General features: G+C 32.4%; 1 long non-coding RNA gene across 1 annotated transcript; it reads left to right on the top strand.

Moving 5' to 3' along the window:
* The first annotated feature begins 2,231 nt into the window (after positions 1 to 2,231).
* Positions 2,232 to 5,425, top strand: LOC143232649 (uncharacterized). The gene is made up of 2 exons (XR_013017648.1): positions 2,232 to 2,376; positions 3,616 to 5,425. It is a non-coding gene; the product is annotated as an uncharacterized LOC143232649 (long non-coding RNA).
* Positions 5,426 to 22,435: the final 17,010 nt, after the last annotated feature.

Here is a 22,435-nt window from a genome sequence, read left to right as displayed (position 1 = left end):
ATTGAGAAATCTGATTTTTTCTAATTTAAAAAAATAGTTTTCGATTTTCAGTACAATTTTTTGAAGTATAACTAGACGAGAACCAATAGCCACTTGAACATCATCTAGGATGATGAGCTTATATACATAAAGAACAAGTTGATCAATCTTGTCATTATTTTTAGTGTTTGTTTATTTTAGCTCACTCTGTCCACTACAACATACCGAAATCTATATTTTAGAGTTTGAAGTTCAAAAACTTACCGTCTATCTCGTGGAAGACTGTTTTTAGAGATAGAGATAAAATTCCAGTGGTCTCAAATTAGCATATTGTGTTTAAAACCGTACTTGTTATTCATTGGAGATATTTTAATAAATAAAAACATTTAAGTCAATGATTAGTTGATATTTTTATTAATTAGGAATATAAATTAGTTATTAGTAATTTTGATAGATATGAATGATTTTATCATCTCAATATTTTCCTCTAGAAATTTTTCTTTCTAACAGTTATTATGAAAAATAATATCTACAGCTAAATCACTTGTGTATTATCCTATTATCTACAACTAAACTATTCCTACTAGATTCACTGCTCAAACTCCTCTCCCCTTTAAGACCTTTGGACCATTCAGAGATAAAGTTCTATATTTATAAAAAAAACAGTGATGTTTCTCTGAGCGAGAGGGATTATATCGTGTTTTATATTTTCACAGGATTTGAAATATTACTTATATATGTCCTAATTAAAACTAATGTAAGACAGAAGTACTTATCTTTAGGCAAAAGAAATCTGCCTTTTTAATGAAATCTACAAACTGTTTAATATGATTAATTAAAAACGAAAATGTTGTGAAATAACTGACTCTGTAAAGTTTTTCTGTATCATATATAAATATATCACTACTTTGACCGAGACTACTGCCCTGTTCGTCATTACAAGTTAGTTTGTTTCCGCTCTTAGGATACCATAATAATTGTTCAAATCTTCCAAGTCTTCTTCTGTGACGTGATTCAGCAAAGTATACAGAGAAAAACCATTTAACATAAATGGATAATAAATTGTTGGATAAAAGATTTATTACTTTATTCTTGGTGAGATAACAATTTTAAACAATTTAGGGATAAACACGTACAGAGAAGATCAAAATAGAATGTGTGTGAAAAGCGACACTGCAAATATTTTTGTTTCAGATAAAATAAAAACTGTCCTAAATTCTATGAAAATCGGCGAGCCATTTTAAAGACAGCATATCAACTTTGTTTTTTCCCGTAACAATATTTCATTTTAGTATTATTATGAAAAATAATACTTACACTTGAATTACTGGTGTTTCATCTTCTTATTTCCAACTTATCCATTTTTAAAGAACTCACTCAGGACCCTTGCATCTTCCCTTAGTCATTGTCGTTTACTGGTTCAACATTTTGAATGACATTTAATCTGAATACACGTTATGTTTTACTGAAAAAAAAAATTAAAACGTGCACACTGCTTTTGATTTTCTTGACATTTTATTATTGAATGTCACGTACATGCTGTTCATCTTTATACACATTGCTGGCCAAAATCTTAAGGCCAATGCATAGAGAAAAAATATTCATCTTGCATTGTTAGACTCAACCATTTATTCGAGTAGAGCTTCGAAAGACGAAAATAAGAAAAGGGAAAATAAAAACAAAAACGTTTTTAGCACTTAATAGGGAAAATGTGAACACTATGAAATTAGCTTAAATACGAGCTGTCAAAAGTTTAAGACCATACTGAAACGAAGCATTAATCGGTAAACACGTAACGAAATTTAATCATTTGTGTTCAAGCATTAGCGTCGTCAACATCTCCCAGTGACATCTTCTGTGTTACACTGGGTAAAAACATGGCAAAGGCTAAAAAGTTGACAGAGTTTGAACGTGGCAGAATTTTTTTTGATTTTGAATTTCGCGCTAAGCTATACAAGGGATATCTGCGTTCAATTTATTTGTATTTGATCACAAAGCTACAAGATGGGCTACCTTTGTTCTTCCCACAGCAAGTATTGAAACCCGAATTTTAGGGTTATAATCTCCCTTATTTACTGTTGAGTCACTGGAGCGTATGGTATAATTAAATTTCGTTTTACTTCAAAATAAAGTTTTGTTCTGAAAGTTTATTTCACATTCTTGGATTGTTAAATGTTTGAGATGTTAAGTACTTTGTTTCAGACATGTTAAGCGTATATTAAAAATTCGAGAGCCCCAAATTTCGATTTATAACGTCATTCCGGTCTTTAAGATATTTTCATATTCTCTCAACTTTCAAATAATTGAGCTGTTTCGTGCCTGTACGGTTATTAATAATGGAGAAATTTACAACACTGGATTCTTATTTGAACACGCAATAATCAAGAGCAGAAGGCTGTACGTTGCCAAATATCACTTTTTGGATGTTTTCTTTTTCTTTTTTTAGGGACTAGGAGGTGGGAGGCACGTAGAAATAGTGAACACTGCATGTTACTCGTTAAGAGTTATATTTAAAAACAAATTTTGCGAAGAGGAAGGAAGACTTGCAAAAATCACGTTGTCTATATATACGAAATTTGTTATCGTTATAAACTTCACAAGTTGTTAAATGTTTCAGTATACTAATTACTATGTAGAGTAATTCAGCGTTTACCAAGTATTGCTATGTAAATTGTGACGAAATGTTGGATGTCTTATTTAATAGTTTGAGAGAATGTCATATTCTGATATAGGCTTAAAGTTAAAGGTTAAAAACATGTAAAACTAGGATTTGAAATGTTTTAAATTGTTACAATATTGTTGCTAGCCTGGCAGTGATATATATATGTATTAGTACTGAGCTTATTGACTATTTGACAGAGTTGTGTTAGAGCTTAGAATTGCGATCATGCTTATAGGTTATGATGTGATTATACAGTCAGACTTTTACTCTGGAATTGAGTTATGTTGGCTATTCCAACTATTCATTATTTCTCAACTACAAATGAACATTTAATGTTATACTTATCAAAGCAAGTTTGCAAAAAAATTAATAATTAAGCATACATTCTTGGTATGTTGTTTTGGGATGTCTTCAGCTCTCCACAGTAAACCAACATTTTACATAGAATATCAAGAATAACATCTTCAGTCAGAGCTGTTTATGTACTTAGTGCTAAACTAAAAATAAACCTGTCCATCGATATAGCTAATACCACCCAGCTTACACCACTAAAAGAAAAAAATTTTGATACATATGCTGGGCAAACCACGAAAAACACATTTGTATAGCTTTGTGCTTAACAACAAAGAAAAGACAAGTAAAGCTAATTAAGTATGTTTTTCTTATATTTTTTTTAAAGATTAGAATATATTATTTTGTCAGTTACCTTTGCTGTTGCATTGATGCTTCTAACTTGTTCTTGTGAAATATCCAGCAGTCAGTCAGTTTAAAATGCTAAATATAAGTATGGAGCCTAAACTAGCATTCAGTTCATTACTTTCCACTGTGTTATATTTGTTATGGGGAATTGCATTCCTCATCAATAACAGTGAACAGGGGTTCACTGTGGTGGGTAGAAAAAACACCACAAAGCACCATACAAAAAATATACCCCACCAAACCTAATCTTGTTCTTTTGATTTTCCATTGTCTAGGGTTACTGGTGAATCATGAAATTCTCAGCAACTGGTGTAACTCAATGACAAGTAGTGAATCTGACAATAGATTAAATTTCATATTTATTTCTTGTATGTTATAGTGTTACCAATAGCTTCTATCCAATTTATTCAAAATGTAATATCTAACAGCTCTAGTTAGTTATGTAAAAGACTTAAATATTATATCTAGTTGAGATTATGTAAATTTACATATTTATTTTTTAAAGTTGTGGAAGTGCTCATTCATTCTGAGTTGTAATTAAAATACCTTTCTAAAAATATTATGATAATTTGTACTTATTTGTATATATATTCAATTATATACATAATTTAACTCAAAATTCAGCCTTGCATTTTTGTATCTAGAAAACATTAAAACATTCATCACATTTTTTTTTTCCTTCCTTCAGTCATTCACAAAAAACAATCTATATATAATTTTAAGTCTTAGCTTGAAACCCAAGTTTAACCTGATAGAATATTGACTCTTGTTATGAGAATGGATCTGCTTTCAGTATGTATTATTTCTGTATTTTCTTAAGGGTCTGGCATGGCTCAGTGTTTAAGGCACTCAACTTGTAATCTGAGGGTTGTGGGTTTGAATTCCTGTCATGCTTTTCAGTCGTGGGGGCATTTTAATGTGATAATCAATCTCACTATTCATTGGTAAAAGAGTAGACCAAGAGTTGGCAGTTGGTGGTGATGACTAGCTGCCTTCCCTTTAGTCTTACACTCCTAAATTAGTAACAGATAGCCCTTGTGTAACTTTGCATGAAATTCAAATATTCAAACAAAACAATCATTTTCTTAATGAGACTATGTAAAGTAATTTGGTAAAAAGTTCTTTTAATTTATAACACTACCAATCATTAACTCCTAAAAATTTAAATAGTGTGCTTTATTATTAAGTTAATTTATTCATAAATTTAACTATTATAAAAATTACAGTGTTTCTATGCAACCTCTCTGATTTTTGTTTAATATTCTTAGAATCAATCTGAACCTGACAGAAGGTTTGTTTTTTTTAATCATTATTAACTATATTCACAGGCTGTCAAAATGTCGAATCTGTCATTCTGATTGAAATGCTTTTATTCATCATTTATAAATGTTGTATAGTTCAAGGATGGAAAGTGTATTCCAGTATTTATACTATTACTTACCACTTACATGTGTTTTATAATTGTGAATCTGTTAACATAGTTAAATGTGGTAAAACTAAATCTAGTGAAATATTATTGTTTTCAGTAATCTTAGATATATTTGTTTAGCAACAAAATCTTCTACCACCAAAAACTTATCTGTCATGATTAAGTAATGCAATAATACATACCACTTTCTTTATATATATATGATATATTTTGTGAACTCTAAAGAGTTTCAACAGCAATTGACTCAATTTGCTTAAACTAATATGATAGATTTATATTTCAGTTTAAATTGGGTAAGTGAAAAACAATTTTGAACATGTATCTAGACTCTGATTTATTTTTCTAGCATTATACGGTACATTTTCATTGATGAAAGTTTTGTATTACCAATTTGTCTAAACATTTATAGAAAGAAATTAAAGTTCCATGCTTCTTCTAAGTTAGGCATTATGCAAAATAATTCATGTTGTGTTGTATTCAAATAAATATTGTTGTATAACTTGCAAATATTTATATTTGAATTATTGTTTTAGAATCTGTGTTTATAGTTTAAAGTAGGATGCTAGTGTAAGATAGTATAATCTAGGTGGGTCAAATTGTACCATGTTATACCTTGGAGATTAAATTTAAAAAACATGTTGAATTTCCACTTAAAAGAGGCTCATTCTCTTTGTGTATTGACTAGTTTTCATTTTGTATTGTAACTTTTAGTTAACTAAGTGTTAAAACATTTATAAAAATTGTATCTAATAGAGTCTTTATTTTAATAAAAAATGGATAGATGATCTGAAAGGTTCTACATGTACAGTTAGCACCTTGAATAATGAGGTCTGAAAAAAAGTCACATGTTTGTTTGACATTAAGATTTATGGTGTGATTAACTATATCAAAGATGCTGCAGACATATAGGGAGATTTAGATCATTTGATTCATTGGGCCAGTAGATGGCAAATGATGTTTAACTATCCAAAATATAAGGTGACGCACGTTGGTCTTCATAATTCCAGTTACTGTTATGATTTAAATGGGAATACTTTCAATACTGTGGTTGAAGAAACAAATCTTGGTGTTGTGATTGAAGAATCACTTAACTCATGTAAACAGTGTATTGTAGCTAGCTTAGTGCTAATAGGGTTTTGAGTAACATGTATAGAAGTATTGAATACAAGACAAGGGATATCATTGTTTCACCATATAGATCATTTGTAGGGCCTCATTTAGAGTACTGTGTACAGTTTTGGGTTTCCTTTCTCAAGAAGGACATTCAACTGTTTAAGAAGGCTCAGGGAAGAGCCACTAGGATGACACCTGGGATAGTGAGATTGTCCTATGAGGACAGACTAAAATCTCTAAACTTGTTTTCTTTGGAGAAGTGAAAGGTCAGAGGGAATTTGGTTGAGGTATTTAAGATTATTAAGGGTATTGATATAATAGATCCATCAAACTTTTTGTGTTTAGCAGTGAAAATAAATACAAGGAGTCATAAATTCAAATATTTGCATATAGGAGTTAAAGTGTGTGCACTTAAAACAGTATTACTTTTCACACAAGTTGGTTGGCTTTTGGAATTAGCTGCCTTCAAGGTGGGTGGAAGTGGAAAATTTAGTTGAGTTCAAGAAAATATTGGATGAATGAATACATGAGTAGTATGGTGTGGTTATAGTTGGGAACTGAACGGGACATCCTTGATGGGCTAATGCCTTTAATATTTAATGAATTTACAGGGAAAATGCATATATTTTTCTAAATTTTGTCAAACCTTTCAAAAAAGTATAACATAAAAAGCTCAAACATATTGCAAAAATTTGATGCTCTGGCTACATGTGAATTGGCAACTATGCTTAGATTTGTAATCTAGGTCAAGATCATGAGGTATTTAAAATATGTTTTTAATGAAAAAAGGAAAAAACCACAAACTCTTAAGTGTGAACGCTTAAATTTTAGGGGTGGAAAACATTTATCTTTAATCTTGAGTAATAACATTTTACATTTAAAAGACTAAATTTCATTTCCATTTTATTAATTATATAAACTAATTTCTAAATACTTATTTAAGATACAATCCCTACGGGTGTGCATTTGGACACAAAATTTCATTTGTACCTAAATTCAGGTTTGTATTATCTTAGTTTGGAATAAATAAGTGTGATCATCAACATTTTTAATACTTTGAGTCATAGATATAAAACTTCATAAAATATTAATCAATCTAGGTGTTCATGTGTTAAATTTTGAAAGAAGGTTTACAATAATTAATGAGTCTTTTTATGATGTGCCTTTTTGATACTGTTGTCTAATGTAGTAAATGTAGTTTTATATATTCATAGAAGGTAGTATCTAGTTTAAACCCATTAAACATTAAAAGAAAAAGTAAGCCACAGGATATGTTTATAAATTGTATTTAATCCCTTGATTTTTCAGTAGTTTTGATTCTATTCTTAGTTTTTAAATGTTTTGTAACCAATTAGTATTTATTTTGTGTTTATTTTCATTTTAACTCATTTTATAAGAAAAGACCAAGGTAATAGCAGATCATTTTGCTAATAATATGGGAGTTAATGATAAGTTATTTGTTTTATGAATAACAGGATGCAACATGATATTTCTGCTAAGTTTATAGCTCTCTTGTCTTGTTAAAACAATATTTTTATTTATTTATGTATCTGACCTGTGTTAGGGGTTGTAGCTGTAGATTGGCTTTTATTGTTAACAGTACAAATTTTCATAGGTTACAGATACTTTAACAGTAAAAAAACAATCAGATTAATCTGTACATTTTCTGAAGATTTTGGTACGTACTATGATGGTAAAAAATTTAAAACATTTATTTGTTAGAAATAAGCTTAATGCCTCTCAGTGTTGAAGTAAATTATCCTTTTGAAAAATAGTTGGTCTTTTATACACATTTTGTATACCTATGTATGGAAATTGTCTCGTCATACAAGAATCTGGTAAACCCTTTGTTTAGAGTACAAATGTGGAAAAGTTAGAAACCACTTGATTCATGTCTAAAATTGTTAGTGTCATAAATAAGCTTATAAATCCATATCTTTCCCTCTCTAGGTAAAAGTAATAACTTCTTATATTTACGAACATAAGGAATGGGTTGTATGATTAAATAGTGTTTGTTTTATCAAGAGTTTGAGAAATTGCTCATGACATGGTCTTGAATCCAAGACCCTCTGCTCTAAATCTGATGCTCCATGAATTGAACTACCAGAACTCAAATCCTTAGCATATTACATATACACAGTGGCTATTATATTAGGTGTTTCTTATTGAATTGTATAAGTAATCTTCATTGGCTAAATTGTCATTTGTGCATATGTTCTTAAGACTATTTTTAATATTTGGTTTTAAAATTTGTTTTTGCCTCTACATATAATTATAAGAAAATTATTTTGCAAATCATATTTATGTTTCTTTTAGTCAACAAAATAGCTAACAGTAAAAATATGTAGTTTATTCTAGTGTTTAGTTTTATCTATGATGGGAAAAAGATACAATAGATATATTGTGTAAAACTTTCTAGTTTTATCTGAGAAAAGATTTAGTGTTCAAAACTTTAGGTTATATGTATTTTGTATATATTAACCTTGATACTACCACTTACCTCCACATACTTACACATGGTTGCAAATAAGCAAATAAGTCCCCAACCAATAGGACTGTCCCACACTCTCTTGGAACAGCTGACTCCTTCTATACTGTATAACCCAATCTTCACTTCTCAGCTTGGTGTAGTAGAGTGCAGATGTACCTAATTTTCACTTGAATTTGTTTCAATTTTTTTTAAGGCTTTTGTGGAACAAGTATCTGCATTGTATCCACCTTATTATATTTTTCTTCTCTACAATAACTTGATACTGTAAGTTGATCTGAAAATTCCCACTACTGCCACTGAACCTCATCCTGTAGTTTCACTCTTTCTTCTGACAAAGTTTCAGTCTTAGTTCACAGTGAGTTGGAGTTCATTATGTAGTGTGCTGTGTCTCCTGACCCAAGAACAGACATACCATTTTCTGGGGAACCTGATCAGGATGATAAGGATTTGGATAGCCTGTTCCTCACCACCTTCCTTATTTGTGCAATCCTGAATCATGTCTGTGGATGTTTCCAGACTTTTTTCACCCCTACTTCATATGGTGTTCCAGGTATGTTACCTTTTGTCTGTATCCCCTGTTTCTTACAATTCCTATCTTTCCCTCATGGATTACATTATTTTTCCATCCATCAAGCTCCATGTTGATCAGTTTATAGCACAATTTAATTCTGAAATAAGCAGACCTCATGCCTCTGATTCATATGCATTAGCATAACATCATTGGAATTTCCTTTTTTTGTTTTTTTTAGACTTGCAGAACTTAGAGTCTTTGGTTCAGATGTGATGATCTGACTATGATAATACTGTTTAATTTTCCCATTTCCATTTTACCCTCACCACCCTCCTACATTACATCTCTATTCATCCCCTATTTGAGACTAGCATTATTCCTTGAGGTTTTTTTTCAGAAGTTACCTCCTTCCTCATATTTTCTATGTTGGTCTTCATTTGCCCTTTCCCTGTGAACTTAACTCCTCTATTGTTGGGATCATGCTTTTAGCTCCAATATATATGCTCACTTCTTATTTGTGTGACCTTCATATGACTACATTTTTATGCCAGCTAGACTTTTGAAATCTTCCTGACTCATTGGAGTCCAGGGTGGATGCTGCTCATCATCACTCCCCCTTTCATTCTTGTTTTTTTGTGTTTGACAGCCTTTTCCTGCACACATTACTATATCCTGCTCTCCTCCTTCTTTTCCTTTGGCTCTCTATCCTGGGTCTCAGAAGCTAGCCATCAGAAAGCTCCTGACACCAACATTACTGGTGATTATACCATCTGTTCTGGCACAATTGGCACTTGACCAGGTTTTTTTTTTCACCTGTGAAATTCTTTGATCACAGATCTTTGGGTGCTTCCAGTATTATCTCTCAGATTCTACCTTTGTTTTGTAACCCCACCTCCATTACTCCCATATCCTCCTTCTTAGAATCCTGTTTCCTGCCAACATCTATCAAAAGCCACTCGAGGTTTTCTTCACAAGGATACCATCAAACCCAATAGTCAACCTTCACCAGAATTCTATTCCCTGTTGTTCATAGTTCACAACAATATAGGGAGCTGTTGTCCTATCATAGATTTCTATAGTCCAAACCATTTTATAATCCTTCCTTGTTTCACCATTGAGTATTTCCTCACACTTCAATGAGCATTTATTCTGGGTCTTTGGATGACAAAGGTAGACATCTTATATTCTTATATGCTTACTTTCATCCTCATATTGCTCTGATATCCAGGTTTTATCTTTATTTTGTCTACAAAGGTTGAATGTATCAAGTCTGTACTCTTCTGTTTGGTCTAACTTCTGTTAAAGGTGATCAGGGTCTCTGTCTGTCTTCTTCATTCTCATAGTCTGCAGTTTCACAATTGTAGGGATGGATGACTGCTTTTAGCTGCATATCAACAAACTTTATGTGCACACACTTATACAAGAGGTTGCTCATGTGGTTTGGCAAATCAAATTGAAGAAATACTTTCTCATCTGAACCCAGTACCTCATCTATTTGGAAGTATTCTTTAATTCCTCTCTCATTTAGTTCAGCCTTCTCCTTTCTGGTTGAAACTAATGGATCTATTGGTTCTCAAAGCTTTGTTGTATCCTCCTTTCAATACAGGTTCTATCTCTTTTGAGAGCTCGAACTTCCATGGAAGCCCTCAGCCCCTTGAAACATGCTCATATGCTCACTCTTCAGTCAAATATCTTTGAAAAGTAGTAAATCAGATAGTCAACATGATCATCATCCTCTTGTAACAGAAAATTTTGGACAGAATTTTCTGTAATACCCAGCCATTCCAACATACTTCATCAGTTCTCTTTTCTTTCTTTCTAGTGGAAAGTTTACAGTAGCTTCCACCTTAATCATTAAAGGTTTTATCTGCCCTTGACCTGCCACATGTTCTAGATACTCTACAGTGGCATAACAAAATTTACAACTTAGCTTTTCACAACCTATCAAAAGCTGCATGAGTTGTCTTAGATGCTTTTCCAACTCATCACATGATATAATGACATCATAAATGTAAGTTTAGTATCTTTCTAGTCTAGCAGTTACATTGTTGATCAAATGTTGGAATGTTGCTGGTGCATTTTTTCATACTAATGCATCATTTTGTACTGAAAAATCCTACATGTGGGTTACAAAAGCCGATATATTTTTTAGCTCTGTCTGCGAGTGAGACTTGCAACTATACTTTCAGTAAGTCATACTTACCATGACCTATCCTGTCAATACAGTTATCAATTCTAGGAATTGGGCAAGAATTACCCTTAGTTGCAGCATTACTCTTTCTGAAATTCATACAAAACCTGTAAGACTTGTGTGGCTTGGGTAATAAGACACATAGTGATCTCCATTCACTATTCCTTAGCTCAATATGTTATTCTCCAATATGTATGTGACTTCACTTCTTATGTGTTCCAGTTTTAAAGAACTAGTGCAGTAAAGATGTTGTTTAATAGAATTGGCCTCACCAACATCTACATCAAGGTCAGTTCTCTTTAGAATATAAGAAAACACATTTACAAACTTCTAGATTAAATACTTCAATTCTTCTTGTTGAGTGCTACTCTATTGACACAATTTTAAGGTACGTCTGAAATTTCCGTTTAACATCTTATTGTGTATTCTGATTCCTTCAAGACTTGTCATTTTCATTACTGTCAACTTATTGAATCTGGTCATTTTTTTTGTGTAGTGACTAAGAATGCAAGTGGTTTGACAGCTAGTGAGTCATCTTTTAATGTATTCTTTCAACATGTTTGTATAACATAGTTTTTTTTTGTTTCTGCTACCTTTTAGTTTTGACAATATAATCTTAAGTCACTGACCTTTGACTCAGTTTCCCAAGGGCAAGAGTACCAAGCTAATAAGGCATGACCTGGAATAGGCAACAAGGCAAGAACCTTATCATCTGACTTAAAGACCCTTTTCATTGCATGCTTATCATGCACATGCTTCATTCTGTTGTGGCTTTTCTTGAGATTTTCATACGCAATCTCAACTGCTCTTGTAAGTCATGCCTAACATGACATATTCAAACAGGTTCATGTCGGTATCTTCACAAAGTCAGTTCTCTTTGAGCAGTTTCAGTGGCCCCTGTAGTGAATAACCAAATACAAGTTGAAAAGAGCTAAAATCAAGCAACTCCTGAACAGCTTCTTGGGCAGCAATAAAAAATAAATGGATCCTTCACCCAGTCTTCCTGAAATTCTAAACAATTTATCTTAACCATATTTTTCAGTGGAAGTGGAAGTGTTTCAGAATCCCTGAGTCCCTTAGGATTCTGGATGATTAGCACTAGATTTGTATTGCTTAATCACTAACTGATGAACAACCTGCTGAAATAATCTTGACATGAAATTTGACCCTTGATAATAGTAGTAGCTTTAATATTCCTAAAGGATATTGCTTCAGGAAATCAACTAAATGCACGTGTTATTGCTAGTAGGTACTGATTCCCTAACTTGGTTTTGGAAGTGGCCCTGTACAGTCCACAATAATCTTGCTGAATAGTTCATCAAATGCTGGTATGGGCTGAAGCAGGGATTCGGGTACTTTCTAATTTGGTTTGCCTGCTAATTGGCCTGTAATATTTTGCCACATCCTTCTGGATAAGTGGCCAGTAGAAATGATTCAAAATTCTGTCATGGGTTTTCCATACTTCCAGGTGTGCTAAGCTCATAATTTCTTTCTGATACAGCTTTGGAATAATTATCCAATGTATAATCTTCCATTCATTCCCCACTTAGTACATCAAGTGGTTTTCATTTTCACATTAACACAACATTATTAAGGTAATAACATACAATAGCTTTTTCTGTTTCTTCAAATGACAGTAACCTCTGACATACTTTACCTTCTTCGGGATCCTTTTACTGCTCAGCAATAAGCTTAGTCTGGCTGAATGGTTTCTCTTTGAAATCCATTTAAGGTGTAGACAAAGACTCCTTTGTCTCATTTAAAATATCCTTATTGTTAGGCAGAGGAGAACAGAACTAATCTTCATTGAGCTTACTGAAGAAGGTATCTTCTAGATCTTCATTTAAGTTAACTCTCTGTTCAACATCATAAAGTGTCACTTCAGTTGAGATCTCTTTGCTCATAGCCCTGGTACCTGCACACTTTGTATAAATGTCTTGAAGTTTCTCGTCCTCACAATAATCCTCTTTGCAGGACTTCAAGGACACAATTGGATTTGTGATAGCATTGTCACCAGCAAGGTCATTGCCTAGCATTAATGAGATGCCTTCTACTGGAAGAGTAGATCAGACACCCACTGTTACATGTCTGAAAACAATGCCTGACTTCAAATGCACAACATGGAAGAGAGCATTCACAAAGTCTAACTCTACACCCTGAATAAGCACACTGGCTCTAGCAATAACAAAGACTGAGAAGCTTCAGAACCTCTAAAAATGTTAATGGGTTATAAGTTGGCATCATTGTGAGATAAAGGGCTTATATACATTCATAAATTCAGGATCTAATTTTCTCGCTTTATCCAGACTTTTAATATTTAACAGCTTAAGAGAGCCTTTCATCAAGGTAAGGACCACTTTCTTTCCTTTATTTCTTTGAAGAACCCAACATTCAGATATAATGTGCCCCTTTTTTGTTTTTTTACAAAAAGTACAGACAAGTATGTTTCTTGTTGAAGCCAGTTTGGTCAACTCAGAAGAATCAGATCTAGAAGACTTATTGACATTTTCCAAATCTGGCTTTGGTTTGAATACAGATTTGATCCTATGATTGGAAAATCTGTTTCATGGTTCTATCCTACTTAACATTAAGTCAGGTTTACTTAAATTGTCAAACTCCTACAAGGTAGGGTTTTCTAAAACTTTATCTACTTCAACTACTGTATTGACTGCTTGCTGGTTTTACTTAAAAACCTAAATTCAAAACCCAGTTCACTTTAATTTACAATTTATCAATGAACAATGATTAATCATATTAATTTCAAATTCCACATGTTTCCCCAATTTCTGTGTTAGTAGAAATTACTAATCATAAAACCAACAAACAGCATATATCTTCACAATGGGCAAAGAGAATACATGGTGCATATGTAGTGTGGTCTCTCATTGGTGTGTTGCCCCTCTATATTGAGGTTTCATACTCCATGAGCTCTTTTCAGACGCTTTCCAAAGAGTGTTCATCTTGATCAATTTTTCACTTACATCACTGCCAGTTTAGAGTAGAATTCTAGCAATTATTTGTGAAGATTTAAGATATTGTATCAGAATTTATAATTACACTTACATCCACTTACACTTTCTACTCATTCTTTCCACTTTCAATTTTTTTTTTGGCTCTAAAGTATAGAGGGAATCTGCTACACCAGGAGGGCTTGTTGCACTCCTATTGGTGAATGGCTGTTACATGCATAGGAATGGATGAAAGTATAAAGTCTAGTGGCAAGTGGAAATTGTGCACATAGAGGGCAGCACTGAAGGATAAAAGCTGTTGTAACATTCAGTTTCTCTCTGTAATTTAATACTTTAAAACTAGTTTTAATTCTAATAGTCCACTTCTACACTCTTCCTACCATGTTCATATCCTTCCAATAATAAAGGGAAACCAAAACTATCCAGTGTATTCACCAAAGTCTTGCATAAGGGTACAGAACTTCTCTAAATGAAAACCAGAATTCTTGTTAACTCCTTTTTACTAGAACTTCTCATTCAGTCAAAGTCATCATTCATTCATCAATAATTCCTCCTTTTCTTTGTCCATTATCTGACAGACCTGATTTTTGGCATAAATATTGAATAACAAAGGTCCCTAAAACAGACTTCTACTTTGTTTTCTGATACTAACTTTTAAAACACTTTTAACTTTCCCACTAATTCAATAAGAAACGTATTGACTGATCATTTATGTGCCATCTTAACAAAGGCCCTCTAAAGTTAAGATATGCAGCATCTACTAGGTTGGTTTGATTGAGCAAAACAATAGTTCTGTCAAAAAATTATTTTTTTAAATTGAACTTCTAATTTTTTTCCTAAATAAAATATAATTCTAATATACATTTAACAATAGAAGTTAGAATTGTATATTCCAATATAATATCTTACCCTCTTTCACAGAATAGTTTTTCCTGACATGTATTGCCCTCTATATGCGCAAATTTTAGCTACTCTAATTTACACTAATTTTGATACTCCTGCCTACCCTCATGTATTTTTATGCAAAGCAACTGTGTAACAGCATATAAATGAACATGCTATAACCCTCCAGTTGATTTCCTCTATGCTGCTAAACCCACCTTTACTTCTTGATTGTGATTGGCTTTCATGATGTTAAGACATGTTTGTTTTGCTTGTGCTTTACCTTACAAAAATTTTAATCAGCTCCTTGTTTTTTCAAGTGTACAACTTAGTTTTTTTTTGTATTTGCTACACTTGAATTCTGAAATTTTATTTCATACACATTAGTATTATGTACCCTTTATTATAATATGTGATTCCTTGTAGTTCCCTGTTCAGACGTTCTACACTTCCACTCTCTGTTGAAATGGATACTGTGTTTCATGTTACACCTGCTTCCACTACTGTTTCTATCAAAATATAAATTTACTGCAGTGGCTTTGTATCTGAAGTTGTCTCTGGGAGATATTAAGGCCCTGGTTTCCCATGAGTTGGATATTTTTATGTGTGGTTTTGATTCACCAGTGGATTATCTTCTCATGCCTTGTCCAAGGCCAACTGAACACAAGGATGTCAGTTTCAACAGCCTGTTTCTTCCACCTTTCTGTGGCATATGGTCTCATTTATCTCTAATGAGTACCCAGGCCTCCTTCTCCTTCCCTGGAATTGATAAACCAGAGGTGTTAAAATTTGTCTTTATCTCCTATTTTCCTTTTAAGTATGAAATATTCAGAATAATATCTTTTTATCCCCCACCTCACTGGATTTAAGTTCTGGAGTCAGTATGCCTTGACCTCCATGTCATATAGAAGACCATGCTATGGCTTACCATAGGATTGAAGTTTCTTTTCTGGCCTCCTAGTATTTGGATTCTCTTCTTCCTCTATGAGGTTTTGATCCTTCTACTTTAGCAACATTTTCCCAACATTAGTTTTCGAATATCTACCTTATGTTATCCTAACTTCTTTGTTCCCTTTCCTATGTTCAACCTCTGTCATAGGATCTGCATTGTTCCTCTTATGTGAGGACTTGGGCTCTACTTTTATCCATGCTCCAATCTTCTTATGGAACTTGTATGTGACTTCCTTGAACCTTCTCATTTGTCATGACACTGATTTTTCTTCCACTTAAACATGATTTCTAAGTTTGGGCCAACATCAGACCAACATCCTGACCCACTGTGCAACATAAAGTTAACCTATACTGTATCTTAATGTGTTAACTTCTAATATTAATATACTTGAATGGATCTTTAAATTTTTCCCCTTCTTTCTGTTGTTAGTTGAACTTTACTGATATAGGAATCACTGTATTAGAATTTTCTGTGCAAACTGAATTGTAGTTTCCAGATAACAAAATTGTACTAACTAGCAGCAAGCATTTTCTGAAATGAATAACAAATAACAAATGCTATTATACAGATGGTGGATGGTCCATGGTGGATATAACAAACATAAAGAATCAAATTTATTAAAAATTGTTAAATTAAAAAGGGAGAATAGGGGTAATCAAAAAATACAGAAACAAGAAAAACAACTTAAAGCAAAAATGCAATTGCAAAAAAAGGTAAAATAAGTATAAGGTTGGAAACATAGTAGTGACATTATTTCCTCAAGTTACAAATTCCTGTTCTGACCCTGCTAAATATTACAGCTTTTAGACATGATATCAAAATAGGTTTTGTAACTTGAAAAAGTAATGTCAACAGTATGTCTCAAACCTTAACATTCTTCTTTCAGGATCGCTAACAATATTTCCTCTCAAGGACGTCAGGACAGAAACTTGAAAAATTATGTTGCATCATTTGATCAGATGGATGCTTGATTACATCTTCAAATTGGCATACCTTTGGTATATCTAATATGGAAAAGAAATAGCTATTTATTATAGAACTTACCAGTTTTTTTCTTTAGCCTGGGTGTCCTGATAGTTTGGTACAGATTTGGTTCCTCTATGATGTTCTTCACTACTTCTTCCTCTTGTGCATGGGCTTGTTAAACCACCCTACCTTTACTAGCAAATTATCATGGAAGTTCTATGTGCTTTGTTTGATTGGCAGTAATTTCTTCAAGCCTCAATAGGACTTGACACTGGTAATCTAATGGAAGATTGCAGAACAAGGAACCATAGAACCTTTGTCTCGTGATCTAGTCACCCCAGGCCACCAATATATTTGAGCTGGGCTACAAAATCTGACAACTTGATACAACAGATTTTAATTACATTACATCAAAGCTTATTTTATTCAACATGACATTATAAATGTTGGTGACTATATAAAAATGTTGAGATCTTAAAAATACTAGTGTAAAGTAATAATAATTTTATATTGATGTGTACTGATTTATTTCTGCAAAGCTTTGAGAATTTTTTCTTAATTGGTTCAATAAACGTTTTGGTTGGTTAAAAGCTCTTTTTATGTTAACTTTAGTATTTTACTCACAGTCAGAGAAGCTGCTCTTTCTTCCTTTATTATCCTCCATTGGTATGGCTACTAGTTGTGTTACAGATTCTACCTTTGAAGTATTTAAAAAAAAAACCAAAAAAACAGTCATATGATAGATCAATACTATTTGGTTAGTACTGATAGAAATGTATGTAAATATTATTTATTGTGAAAACTAGACTATTGTATAAATCCAGTTACTGAAGTAATAGTAGGTCAGCTTATAGTCTAAGTATTAGGCCTAATAGATAAATATAGCGTAAGGCTTAGCTGAAACTACTTTATAAATTTTATTTTGCTGTTGACTACAGTTCAGTTTTTACCAAAACTTCTGAATTAAACTATTTTGCTGTTTTATCAATGAAATTATCAAAAAATAAAGGATGAAAAACAAATTTCTGTAATGAATCAACATGAAAATTGACCATTCAACATAAACATCACTAACTAAAAAATGCTAATTGATAATTAAGTTTCCCCTATGACGTTGTTGAGAACACTTTCATCCTCCTTTTTGTTGTTAGTGATTTTAAACTTTCTGCAAACTTTGAGTGGATATTAGCATATCTTTTTATTATTTACCTTTGGATTATGAAGTATTTTGAAGGTTTAAAGTTACTGATTCATGAATGCTGGATAGTTCAGTTCTTATTCAGATTTGGTTTAATTAAGAGACACACGTCATTTCTGAAGTTTTGCACTTATCTAGATTATAACAAATACATCAGATTACATCAAATATAGCCAAATAAATTGAAATTAGTTTTTGTTTGATATTTTGAAATAAAAAATAATATCTTACTCAGTTTACTGTATTTTTATTTGAATGTGACATTAAATATATGAAACTAAAATTTAAACACCAAAACTAAGTACTACATGTGTAATATGTAGCAATCTATGACTTACACTGCCATGTAATGTATTTTACTTTTTGTATGCAGTGTGGTATTCTCATGTTATTGCTATTTAACAGTACTAGCTGTATGTTGTAAAGGTATGTCCTGACTACATATATATATATAAATGTAATGTTATTACATAGTTACTATATAGTAAATAAGGCCCAGCATAGTCAGGTTGTTAAGGCACTCAACTTGTAATCTGAACATTGCAGATTCAAATCCTCGTCACACCAAACATGCTCGCCCTTTCAACTCTTGGGGCATTATAAAGTGATGGTCAATCCCACTATTTGTTGGTAAAAGAATGGCCCAAGAGTTGGCAGTGGGTGGTGATGACTAGCTGCCTTCCCTCTGCTCTTACATTGCTAAATTAGGGATGGCTAGCTAAGATAGTTCTTGTGTTTCTTTGCACAACATTCAAACCAAACCAAACACTAGTAAATATGTACTGTGTTTGCTGGGATTCTGCATTCTCTACAGGATCAAGACATGTTAATTAACAATTATGAAATGATTATATTAATATCTTTCCCACCACCATTTCTGATTAAATTTTGCTCTTGACACTTCTACAACCCTCTTTTGCCATGATGACCCTAAAGTCTGGTAGGCTGTTACTGCTGCACACATTATTTGAAACTAAATACTTTCTAAGTAAAATATATAATTACAAAATTTTTGCCTCACTCTCACCCAGAATTACCATAAAGTTCAACATCTTCTGCTTGAATGATTCTTGCTACTTTTTATAGTCATGTTCAATGGCGACTATTTTGTCTGCATTATCTATAAAATTTATAAACACATGGTGTAGGCTGTAATTTGACACTTACTATCAGTCATTCATCCAGTGCTCAAGACTGAGCTAGCTTGGTGCATTTTTTAATCCTCTTCTTAAAGATTTCTTTTGTAGGAGACAACCTAGACATTTGTGTAACATGGGTGAAATCAATCATGTAGTGATAAAAAACTGTGGCCCTATCAGCATGGTCTAGTCCTAAAGGGCAGAAACCCTATACATAAACAAATGATATGCAATGTCAATACAGTTGCAACAATAAGTTAATAATAAATATGGTATATGATTCATGCCTTCCATGTCAACATTAAATTGCATCCGTGGCCTGCATACTGCTATATAAGTATGCATATAGTAGATTATGTGATTTCATGTAAACCACAGGCTACATTAAAATGATTGGGTGTGAAAAGTTATGTGACTGTTGTTACTTGCAATGTAGTAAAATAAACTTAAAACTACCCTACACAATGCACAATGATGTATTAAGTAATATTGCTGAGGTTTTAATACAATATTCACAGCCATTTTTTATGTAGGCTAGCAGAGTAATATTAAATATTAATGAAGAAGAAGAAATAGGTGATCCCTGCTATGAACCACTGCTATTGTTTGTAATGATTTGTTTCTTAATAACTGATATTTGTTTCACTTGAATATTTTTCTTGTTCTTGAGTGTGTTTTACTGTGAGGTATATAAAACATTTTATTCTCTTGCTTTATTGAAATTAGAAGAAAGGAAATATATTGAGTGCCAATGAATTAGTTCTAGTGTCTGTTTGATGTGACACCAAACGTTTTGTGGCTGATAATTATAAGATTCCTTCCATTCATAACTAGAATTCCAAACAGAAGATTGTAATCAAACTTCACATATCACTTCACTTAAGGATTGGAAGCATACTATTTATATACCGAAGTGGTATATGTTAATATAACTTCACATCCCTTTGGTATGGAGATTATTCTGTTGGTTTTAGGGTTAGGAGGTCAAATATTAAAGTCACTGTTTGAAAATATATTAGCACAAAATATATATACACACACACATTCATAAACAAACACTATATTCATAACACAATTTTTTTTGTTTCATTTGTAGTAATAGTTGGCTAGCACAAACCACAAAGTTCTGTCTGGTTATCTAAATTATCATCATTGTAATGTATTATTCAGTTGTATAGAATATTATCTTGAAGGTATCAGTGAACTTCCTATTTTGACTTATAGTGGTATAGTGAGGTGTATATGTAGTGTAATGAATTTTTTTTATTGAAAGGACTATTTGAAGCTTTCCAATTTTTTGCTTCATTTTACTTACCATTTCATTAGCATGGTTAATATTTCTAGTCTTGTAACCAAATGAATGGTAACTGCAACAACGTTTTTTTACAATATTCTAATTTTTATAACTGTGTATATAGTACTTTTCTATGGCAGCTTTTATGGTTCATCATATGCAACAAACTGTTTAGTAAAGAGCAAGTTTTGTGTTATCAGGAAAAATGTCTTGCATTAATCTTGTACACAATAATCATTGTAAATGTACATATGGAATGTAACTATCAAGCCAGCATTTGCCAGTATTACAAATGCTCCCTTTAAACTCAATTGGATCAGTTATATATTATTATTTCAGATTTTAAAAGTTCATACCAATCATCCCTCATATAACATTTTTGTGTGAAGAACCAAAGGTTATTAGTGTCGTGATTTGTATTCAGTATAGAATTGTTCCAGGCAGTCACCTGAAATTTACATGTAGCAAATACACTACTATTAGAAAAGGTAAGCAAAATGCTTATACCAAATTAATTTTCACACTAAAATAACGTCAGAATATTCTTGGAAGCTCTTTCTTGTAGAGATTTTTTTTTTACCATTAGGTTATTGGACTTTCTGAAATATTTTGTATGTATTTGTTATTACCATATGAAATAGTCGTTTTTTAGTATACAGGTCATTTAAACATAAGTATATATATATATATATATATCAGTCATCCCATAAGTATTGTTCGAAAATTTAATACAGAAAATGCATCATCATTTCTGTCTTTGTAGAAAGCTTTAATGACTAAAATATATGGTAGGACTTGTATAAAAATATTCAGACAAAGAAACTAACCCAACTCCACTTTTTCAAATCATTAATCAAATAAACCCTTATGAAGATGGATGTGTCTGAGAAGCACATAAGGCATATAATGCTTTATGAGTTTAAAAGAGGCAATAGTGCATCAGAAACTACACGAAACATTCAAGGTGTTTATGGTACAGAGTCTCTCAATAAAATAAAATGTCGAAGGTGGTTTCAGAAGTTTAGATCAGGTGACTACAGCTTAAGTGATGCGTCACGTTTAGGTCGTCCTGTTGAGTATAATGATGACTTGCTGCTGACTGCATTTGATGTAGATTGTGCTGTAACAGTTGAAGAACTAGCACAGGAGCGTAATTCAACTCATTCAACAGTTCACCGTCATCTGCAACATATTGGGAAGACGTCAAAACTTGGAAAATGGGTCCCTCATGATTTGACAGAAGCAACCTTAGAGCAAGGGTGAACATTTGCACTTCTCCTCACTTTGAGTTTTTGCCACCCAATGTAACGATAACATCAAACTTCTATTTTCAATAGTTAGAGCGCTTGAATATTGCACTGAAAGAAAAGAGGCCTGCTTTTAATCAGTCGTAAAGGTGTTGTGTTACATCAGAATAATGCACAACCCCATATAACAAGAAACACATCTGCAAAAATTGAAGAGCTAGACTGGGGAAAACTTTCACGTCTTTCTTATTCTCCAGACCTTGTTCCATCTGATTATCATCTATTCCGAAGTTTGCAGAACTATCTTGATGGAAAAGAGCTTTGAACACATGAAGATGTCAAAACTACCCTCTCTACCTTCTTTTCCTCAAAACCCCAAGAATTTTATAGAAGTGGCATTCAGAAGCTTGTGAATCGTTGGCAGGAAGTAATTAATAATAATGGAATATACATTATTGATTAAATAATATGAAAAACGTTTCAAATCCTTTCTCTTTTTCTGAACCTAAAATCGGACATTACTTAAAGGATGACGTAATATATCTATGCATATAACATAAGATTTAGTATCTCTGTGGGTGTTTGGGAATCACATAACTCCTAAACTGGTAGATGCACTATTTTCAAAGTGATGACAAACGAATTATCTCAGCTCTGATGTTTATCCAAAGATAGATCTTTTTACCTAGTCCCTTACGGGTTATGAATCGTCT

The sequence above is a fragment of the Tachypleus tridentatus genome, chromosome 11 (genome assembly GCF_004210375.1).
Source record: "Tachypleus tridentatus isolate NWPU-2018 chromosome 11, ASM421037v1, whole genome shotgun sequence".
Lineage (NCBI taxonomy): Eukaryota > Metazoa > Arthropoda > Merostomata > Xiphosura > Limulidae > Tachypleus > Tachypleus tridentatus.
Note: the sequence above shows the minus strand (reverse complement) of the source record. Positions and strands in the feature narration are given on the sequence as shown.